Here is a 9,910-nt window from a genome sequence, read left to right on the forward strand (position 1 = left end):
CATGATTGCATTTCTATAAAAGGATATGCTAGACTTTCTGAAATATGTTCTGGTAAAACTCAGGCATTTAAAATGTATGAATTATAACTTTGTGATTTACACAACATCACAAATCAGGAAATAAGTTACAGGATGATATGGAACTTTTAAAAAGCCTTGTCGAAAAAAAAAATGAGATAGGAACAAAATGTAGATTTAAAAGCTTTGTGTTTTGCTCACAAAATGTTTGCATTCCCCCATGAAATACTGCATTTATTTGCAAAAGTTTTGTGGTCCTCTTTACATTTGTTTGCTAAAACCCCTAAGCAAATTCCTGCATACACTTAAAAACTTTTACTTTCAAACTTTTACTGTTCTTTTAGAAACTGCTAGTAAATTTTACAAATAATTACAGAAAAAAAAAATCGGCAAGTAACTTTAATCGAACTGAATTAAATGTGAAATTAAACATGAATCAAATGTGATTAAAGATGAAATTTAGAAGTAGGAAGACTATTTTCTTGTAAAACTTACTGCAATAATCTTTGTTTCAATTACAACCTCAAAAAATCATTTTTGCCATGTTATAGTCAGTTATCTATGGAAGCTGGTTTCTGCCACTAAATAAAAAATAAAACAAGGTAATTGTGAGTTCATATGTCGCAATTCTGACTTTATAACTCGCAGGATATGAATTTGCAATTGTGAGAAAAAAAGAAATTGTGTGATATAAACTTGCAACTGTGAGTTATAAAGACAAAATTGCGAGTTATAAAGCCAGAATTGCGAGATATAAACTCACAATTCAGATTTTTTTCCTCTGAATTCTGACTTTATAACACGCAATTCTGAGAAAAAAAGTCAGAATTGTGAGATATTAACACGCAATTCTGAGAAAAAAAAAGTCAGAATTGTGAGATATGAACTTGGAATTCTGACTTTTTTTCTTGGAATTGCGAGTTTATATCTCGCAATTCTGATATTGTAACTCGCAATTTTGACTATAAATCACAATTGCGTGTTATAAAGTCAGGAAAAAGTCAGAATTATGAGATAAAAAGTCACAATTACCTTGTTTTATTTTTTAGTCAGTGGTGGAAACGAGCTTCCATAGTTATTGCTTAATTTCAGGCAGGGTTTTTTTTTTTGTTTGTTTGTTTTTTTTGATGATGATGTTGAAATGTTGATATGCTGATTTCTATAAAAATTTGATAAACCAACTAACCAACAAAATACCACAGAAATAACAATTCATCATTGCTTATGAATGCTTTTGCTGTACTAATGTTTTTTTTTTTTTTTTTTTTCTCACCAAAATGATGTCAACTACTTTCGTTGAAGGGAATTTACAAAAAAATAAATAACAGAGTGGAATAGTGAGGACACATCAAAACCCAAAATTGACTATAAATATATATATATTCTTAATAAATTGCCTGTTTAATTTTGGAATTTAGTACATGAAATCATGACAATGTGTTATCTTAATCGTGATATTATGATCAAAGAAAACTAATTAGTTTCTTTTAAAAGTTTCTTTTAAAAATGTTTTATCTAATATTAAATATGAAGATAACTTCATATGCATACTGCATAATAGGAATGATCCAGCTCTGTCCAGATGGAAAATAATAATAATAATAATTCAGGAGCAGATAAACAAGATCACCTCCAGCTACCAGTTACACATTATTTTTCTAGAGTATCTTCCATGTATTGTAGCATAATGTTAGCCTTTACTGACAAACTACAAAATCACTTATAATTAGAAGGGCTTAGAAACACGGCTTAGTTCAGGGCAAACCTTAACTAACAAAATATAAATAATAACAATAATAAGAAGAATAATTTAACCACTACTCACATATAGTACATATATATCATGAATTCCACCATTGTTGTGCTAGAAGTTACATATGTACTGTAGTGGATTGTAACTTTATTTACACATCAAAGATTGTCATAGTTGTGAAAGCTAAAACGATTTCCTCAGCTGTGTCCTATAATGAGTAATTAATGTATGTAAATGTTTCATGGTAGGATTTTACAGGTAAAGAATGTACTGCGGCTTTATGTGTTGGTATGTTAAAGCAGGTGAAGGGTTTTGCATAACGAAACACAGCGTCGGTGCCGATGTATCGTAAACAAAACCGGACGAACAATGTAACTGCCTATTGATAAAAGACGAACGTTCATACTTGAAGAAATATAATAGTGTTTAGTCACCATAGTGTAGATAATCTTTAGTTTACCAAAGCAATATATAGATGATCACATGCATAAGATACCATGATTGTTCTTTTTCGGTGGTATTGGCGAAATTGTTGTTAACTCTTGTTAGCTGCTGAAAACCAAATGGCTGGTTCATTTGGTTCTTGCTGTCTAAATGCCTTTGATCTTGCTGGTCATTATCTTTGATGTAGGTTGTTTGTTTATTTATGTATTTCACTCATTTATTTTTTAAAAAATGGAAAACTGTTGAATAAATTATTGATTTTACTTGGTATTGAGTAATTGATTTTTCTTGTACAATTACATTCGTTTAATTCAATTCGATCTTTCATGGGTTGATAATTGGATAGGTGACTTGAAATTTCCAACCGTAGCAATGCATTCATTAATTACAATAAATACAAAGATTTACAGACAAATCCACTGATTTATAAATACTCATGCTTATAATTTATGATCATATATGCAAAGTTTTAGTTTGCCACAATATGGACCCTTTTCACATTTCAAAGGTTTTCAGAAACATCAGAAACTTGGGTAAAATTCTATAGTAGTGAACGGAAGCTACAACATATATAATTTTTGTGTTCCCATTTGCCCCAACAGCAAAAAAAAAAAAAAAAGCATTTTTATGACTTCCAAAAAGAAATATTCAGTTATTATAAATTGTTGTTACTCCCTCAGCTGTTATATTAGACACTTATAACATCTGCGCAAAACACAAAGCAGTTATAAATACAGAAAATATATTAAAAAAGATTAATTCACCCAGATATGACAATTTAATGAAAATATACTCACCCTTAGACCATCCATGATTTAGGTAATTAGTTTCTTTATTGGAACAGATTTGTAGAAATTTACAGTATCATTATATCACTTGCTCACCAGTGGATCCTCTGTAGTGGATGGGTGCCGTCATAATGACAGTCCAATAAAAACTTCACAATAATCCATAACTAACCCACAAGAATCCAGTCAATCAATTAATATCTTGTGAAGTGAAAAGTTGTGTGTTTATAATAAGTGAATCTATATTTAAGTCATTTTAACTTCTAACTAATACCTACAGCTAAAATATGAGAAAAATAATCAAATTTAAAAACAAAAACAAAACGAACAACCATAAACTAAACAACATCCACAAACAAAAAACAAAACCTTTCTAAACAAATATGCTGGTGGATTTTGATGTGAGAGACAACAAGGAATGGACTTTCTTCCACTGGAGGAAGCATTATTATGGATTACGGACTGATATTTTGGTCAGAAGTGATTTTGGCTTTAAAGTTAAAACACTTTAATGATAGACTTGTTTCTTACAAATACACCGCTTTCAAGATGTTCACTGACAGACTGGAGTAGTGTGGATTATTGTGATGTTTTTATCAGCTGTTTGCAGAGGTGGACAGTAATGAAGTACGTTTACTCGAGAATTGTACTTAAGTACACATTTTGAGTATCTGTACTTTACTTGAGTATTATTTTTCTGGAAACTTATAACTTTAACTTAACTACATTTGAAAAACAAATATTGTCGCGTACTTTTCACTCCACTATCAAGGTCCTCGAAGTAGACAGTAATTACTATAGCAGCTTTGAAAGTCAGTGGGTGATTTTTTTCTTTAAAAATGTGATTTTTTTTTTTGTCAGCCTTTCAGTAATCACTCTTTTAGGGTTACATGATTTGATTTCACATTTTTTTGGGTTTTTTTTCGAACACTGGCCAGTTGCAAATGTGATATTTATTTACAGTAATTCAATAATAAGAAGATTAAAATTGTGGTATATATTAGACACAATATTGTTATGATTTTGCAAAGTTTTGTAAACAAAAATATTACCTATAAAGCCACAGAACAACTGTTGTGCGTGTCCTTACAAAACACATGTTTTTGACTTGTGGACTTTGTCCACCTCTGGCTGTTTGGACTCTCATTCTGACGGCACCCATTCACTGCAGAGGATCCATTGGTGAGCAAGTGATGCTACATTTCTCTATATCTGTTCAGATGAAGAAAGACACTCACCAACATCTTGGATGGTCTGAGGTAAATTCTCAACAATTTGTTGTTTTTGGGAGAACTATTTCTTTAATAACAATCAAAGCAAGCATTACATATATATATATTTATATTTATATTTATATATATATATATATATATACACACACACTTTTCAAAATGAAAACAAAAAGTAATGTGACACTTTAATAGCTGTTCAGCATTAGTGGCACATGTCTTAGTTAATGTGATGCACTACACCTCTGGTTATTCTGCTGGGAAAAACACCTCGACACTTGTTGATTAAAAGTCAATTTGCGTGGGCAAACTGAAGGAAGTGAAGTGAAAACCACCAGGAAACATGGGGTTAAATTTATTGCTCAATAATGTCTGACCAAAATAATATGCAAAAGTAATATTACATAAAGCCCCAGAGTTGCTTCAATAATTCCTTAGAAAAAAAGTGACATCCTGTATAATGTGGCTCTTTGATCCCAACCTAATCCTCCTCCGACACAGGCTTCCAGGCGAGAGGGTAAAAATCTGCTTATATAACTTGACTTGTAGGGAAACGGAGTGCGTGGAGGCTTCCTGTGTCAGTTTAGGATTCGGCTAATGCTGCTGACTGTCAGTGAGTGCAGTTAAACTGCCAACAGAGCTGTAATCACATGCTGCTGCGAGACGTTTCCACAGAGGGGTTGAGCTCAGGTCTCAGGAGTGGGTTACAGGTAAAGCGTGTGACAGGTCAGGACATGTTTCTGGAAGTGTACAAGCACTTGGCCAAGTCACACATTAGAGACATTGACTGGGAAACTGTACAGGGACTGTATATGCCATTAACGCAAGAAGGTGTGTGTGGGTGGGGGGGGGGGGGGGTGGCTTGGGGCTTGGGGTTTATGGAAGATGCAGACTATAAGCAGAAATAATGAATTCATTCTCTTTTCATAATTTGACTGGAGAGCAAAAATATATATATAATGTGGAAATTTTACTACATTACGATGTTAGAGAAACATATCAAAATAATCAGTGTGCATAGAAAACTTTACAAAAATAAAATAAAACAGGGCCAAGGACCACAACAGGAAGTAAACAAGACATTTATAGTGAAGAAGACGTTATTACTTCCTGCTGTTTGTTATGCTGAATTTAATGCTTAAATAATGAAAACGCTATCAGTTTGATTGGGATGATGATGATATGAGCTCATTGTTTGCATCAAATTGCAGTAATTCCTCAAAATTAAAAATGGACTAAATTGAACTAAAAGTAAAAAATGTGCTCAGTAATGTTTATGTAATTAATAGAAATACTGATATAGAAAATTATATAAAATACACAATTTAATCTAAAACAGCTTAACCGAACGATCCAAATGGTTGAGTTGACAGCTTTTGTAAGTTGTTGACAGCTTTGCAGACTCAGGATTATAGTTAATCTTTAATCATTAACACAAACAATTATAATCTATATAAACTACAAAAAACCAAAATGTCAAGATATGGTCCAAATCAATTTTTTTTTACTTTTTAAGGTTGTTTTTTTGTTTTTTTTACTTTTTAAGGGTATGATTTTCCCACTGAACTGTACTCAACCTGACAGAACCATGCACTAAAATAACATAAAAATTGCTAAAATTATTTATATTTTTGTTTTAACTTTTTTGTTGTTGCTGTTATTTTATTATTGCATTCAAATGTAAAAAAAAAAAAGAGAGAGAGAACCTGTTTACAAAATTATTTAAAGTTTTCTAAAATTTATTTGAAATTGTAATAATTGTGTTTTTTGTTTGTTTTTTAATAAATTGAATACATTTTAATATAATTTTGTTAGAGATAATGCAATTTTTAGGCCATGGCCCTCGATCAAGTTTGGTGTTTGGCCCTTTGTATTAAAAATCTGGGCACCTCAATCTTAAAGAACTAAATTAATGAAATATTATTAAGCCTTGGAAATTTCTACGGAAGTTGGTCTTTGTCAGTGCAATGTAAATGTATTTTTTTTTTTAAGTCATGGAACTTAATTATTCAAAGGTTATAGAAACACATTGTTTTAATCTCTTATATTCTTGTTATTTGCACTACTTTGTTCTCTATAGTTGACTATCATCCTCAAACAGAACAATGCTGTTGGTGTCAATGTCAGAACACAAAAAAAGAGTCTGAGTTGCTCCTGGAATATTTAGTTATTGTCACACCAGGACAATCAATAGATACTTACACTGCTGGGTATTCATAGATAATGTTATATTCTCAGAGGCTTGGTAACACAAGAATAGATTATCAATGTTACTTTTCATTTTTAGCTCATCTTTAGCAATTCATATTATTGTTGCAGTTAAACATCCAGCTATGAAAACAACCCATGAAGTAACATTACTTAAATTGATTGATTCTGTTGAATTTATTATAATAAATGATACATTCATGTTTTACTAAATTAAATAAAGTATTTATTAGAATTATTGGTACTTTATTTTATGTCCTTGTTACATGTCCTTACTATTATAATAACAATAAATGATTCATAATTACATGCATGTAAACCTAAGCCAAACCCCAATCCTAACCCTAACCACATAATGTAAGTATATTAATATTACTCAGTACTTAAATGTATAATTACACTGTAACAAGGACACCTAAAAATAAAGTGTAACTGAATTATTCATTATATTTATGTTATACATTTATTCAGATAAAATCATATCACTGGAATGTTTATAAATGATACATTTATTATATATGTATTATAAAATTTCTTGTAATCTATTGGAATTATTTGTTATTTTTTATAAATTATACATTCATAATAATAAATTCAACAGAATCGATCAGCTAAATTCATGTCACTGTGTTGTTCCCATAGCTGCATAACATAATTTATTTCATTTTTAATATTTATATATGCAGCCAGGCAGATTAGCCTAGATGATCCTGCAATTTGACATTAAAAAAAAAAAGAAAAAAGGAAAGAATCTTTGCAAATTTGTTGCATGAAAACAGAAAGGGTATTAAAATGTATTTTTTATCACTTGGAACCATCAACACATAATTTAATTAGGAATTAGGGTATAAATATCTTACGTTTAAAATTAAACTCAAATCAAATGAAACTAAAAATGTGATCTTGTTTGTTGGATATGTTAACATTCTGCTTCTGTTGCTCTTCCTGTTTATCCCATGATGCCCTCTGGTGGATATATGATGTTAGAGGCACAACTAACAATTAATCAAATGCATACATAAAATTAAATATAAAATAGCAATTTTATTGATTGATTCATAATAAAGAAAAATATTGGTTGTTAAGGGATCTAAAAGTCTCTCCCTCTTACATCCATTTTTGTTACGTGTATTCATTCAAAATTAAAAAATAGAACAGCTTTCAGTAAGAAAATACAAAATAATGAGAACAAGCGCGAAAGGGAAGGAAATGAACAACTTTATCACACATGACTTCCTCTCATCCAATTATCCTGGCAGGAGAAGACAGAACATAGATGAACACATCCACAGCTTACTGCTCTCGATCCCAGCTACTGTGTGCTGTGATTATACTGGAGTCTGAACCATCTTTATCTAACTTGCATCCCTCTGGCAATTAATCGAGTTTAAAGAGGAAAGCACCAATCAGCTTATGTATCCGTTTATCAAGATTTGCAGTCATTTCTTGATATGAGGTCAGCATAATCAAGTCCTCAAATTCCGTCCCAAACCCGACAAAAGGATCCTATTCTTTCCTTGTTATGATATCCAAAAACGTTGAAAGCCAAATAAAATAATAATATGATCATTGGACTTTGTTTAAAAACACTCTGTCCTCAAAGGTCAAGGTGACGTATTTTCATAATGTGTTTTATGCTGTTAGCCTGACCCTTGCTTGGCCTACAGTACATAGAATAATAAAGTATCTCATATGCACTAAGGCTTAATTTAATTGATCAAAATTACAGGAAAAACAAAAATACTGATTGACAGAACTGCTCATGGTAGTTAGGAATAGAGAACAGAGCATATTACTGCAAAGCATCTGTGGGAATATTGAGCTGCTACAGGGGTCAGTGTGCACAAACATGATCTGAATGGAAGGAGGAAACCAACCTCAGCATAAATGTCAGTATCACAATTTAACACCACACTTAGATAAGCCACTAGCAAGTGTTGTGGTCTGATAAAGTAAGAAACTCAACTCTTTGGCCACAGGCACCAAAGGTATGTTTGAAGAATACAGAAAAGTATGAGGGAAAAAAATAACTGTTAAGTCTGATGGATGTATTAAGCTCTGGGGTTGCAGACAGTAGTACAGGTCATTCTCAGCTGTTAGGGGAGATAATACACTCTAAAAGTTATAATATTTCACATCATAAATAATGGATATTACATCGATCTAAAACAAAGACTCAAGTTTTGAATGTTTCAATCGGTCTTCAAACTAACTGAAATATTACTGTACATGCAGTGTATCAATAGTGAATATGCCTAAATTGAAGAAACCAAACCTAAATTCAATGAAAATCTTCTTGATATAAAACCCCTTAACACAAAAAAGCTTCTTGGTGGAAAACTTTTGGGGAGGATGAAGTCCACATTGTCATCCACCAGGCTGCTGAAGATACTCCAATCTATGAAGTGAAACCAGAGCAGAGCAAAGGCAGATCAAGAGTGTTGCATCGTAATAATCTTCTCCCCTGTGACCACTTACCTCAGGTTACCACACCGACTCAAAATGCCACACTAAAGCAAAAACACTAAAAGAAAAGAACAGCTTTACCTGCTAAGAGAAGGGAGGAACATGAGTCAGAGGGTGACAGTGAAAGTGATGATGAGTAGGCCTACTATGTGCAAGTTGAACCCTACCAGTTTAGAACACAGCCAAATAGTCATAATAAACCTGTTACCTACTGCGGTGAGAAATCATCAGCTCACTCAGAACACCACTTACCTGAATGACCCTCACCTAGACAACACTTACCTGTTGAAGAATGACAATTACCAGATCAACCTTTACCAGAACATCACTTACCTGCACTGAGAAATCCTGCAGATGGAACCATCTAGAGTCCGACAACAACGACCACCAAAGAAGCTCACATATGAAAACTTTTGAACTCCTACATGCTACAGTGTGCAAAATGCAAGAAATTGCTTTAATTAACACATGGACACCAAATATGAATTACTGAGTACCATTGCCAATTCATTATTTTCTGCCCTCACTTATCTATTATCCGGCCAATTAAAGAACCCCAATGAACTTTTACATACCTGGTCATAGATGGCACCGCAGAACTGTACTGACAAACTGCCATCATATTGACACTAACTGCCCTAATTGATTGCAATTATCTGTTGTCAACAAAAGGGACTGTCTGTGACACTCATAGAATGAACTGTTGTTGGGCCAAAAAAAGGGGGACTATATAAAGGCTCAGACAAATTAAATGAATGAACATTTTGAAACTTTCCTAGGAGCACCTGGGAGAACGGCCTAAATTGGAGTATTTATTGCACTTGAACTTGACTGTTTCCTGTATGGACTTGATCCTAGTGCCTTGATTCTGGGACTGTTGTTTGTGGCCCTAGCTCACTGAACTTGAATTCAGAAAAGTCAGAAAAGGAATGTCTGTAAAACAGGAACATGATGTGTGATTATTGAATGTAGCGTATTGAATGTAAAAAAAAAAAAAAAAAAAA

General features: G+C 32.3%; 1 protein-coding gene across 1 annotated transcript in view; it reads left to right on the forward strand.

Moving 5' to 3' along the window:
• Positions 1-698, forward strand: part of LOC109048171 (rho-related BTB domain-containing protein 1-like) — a 17,330-nt gene extending 16,632 nt beyond the window's left edge. The window contains exon 10 of the mRNA XM_042735077.1: positions 1-698. This exon is cut by the window's left edge and continues 829 nt beyond it. The gene's annotated coding sequence lies outside the window, so the exon portion shown is untranslated.
• The last annotated feature ends 9,212 nt before the right edge of the window (positions 699-9,910 follow it).

Source organism: Cyprinus carpio, chromosome B12 (genome assembly GCF_018340385.1).
Source record: "Cyprinus carpio isolate SPL01 chromosome B12, ASM1834038v1, whole genome shotgun sequence".
NCBI classification, from domain to species: domain Eukaryota; kingdom Metazoa; phylum Chordata; class Actinopteri; order Cypriniformes; family Cyprinidae; genus Cyprinus; species Cyprinus carpio.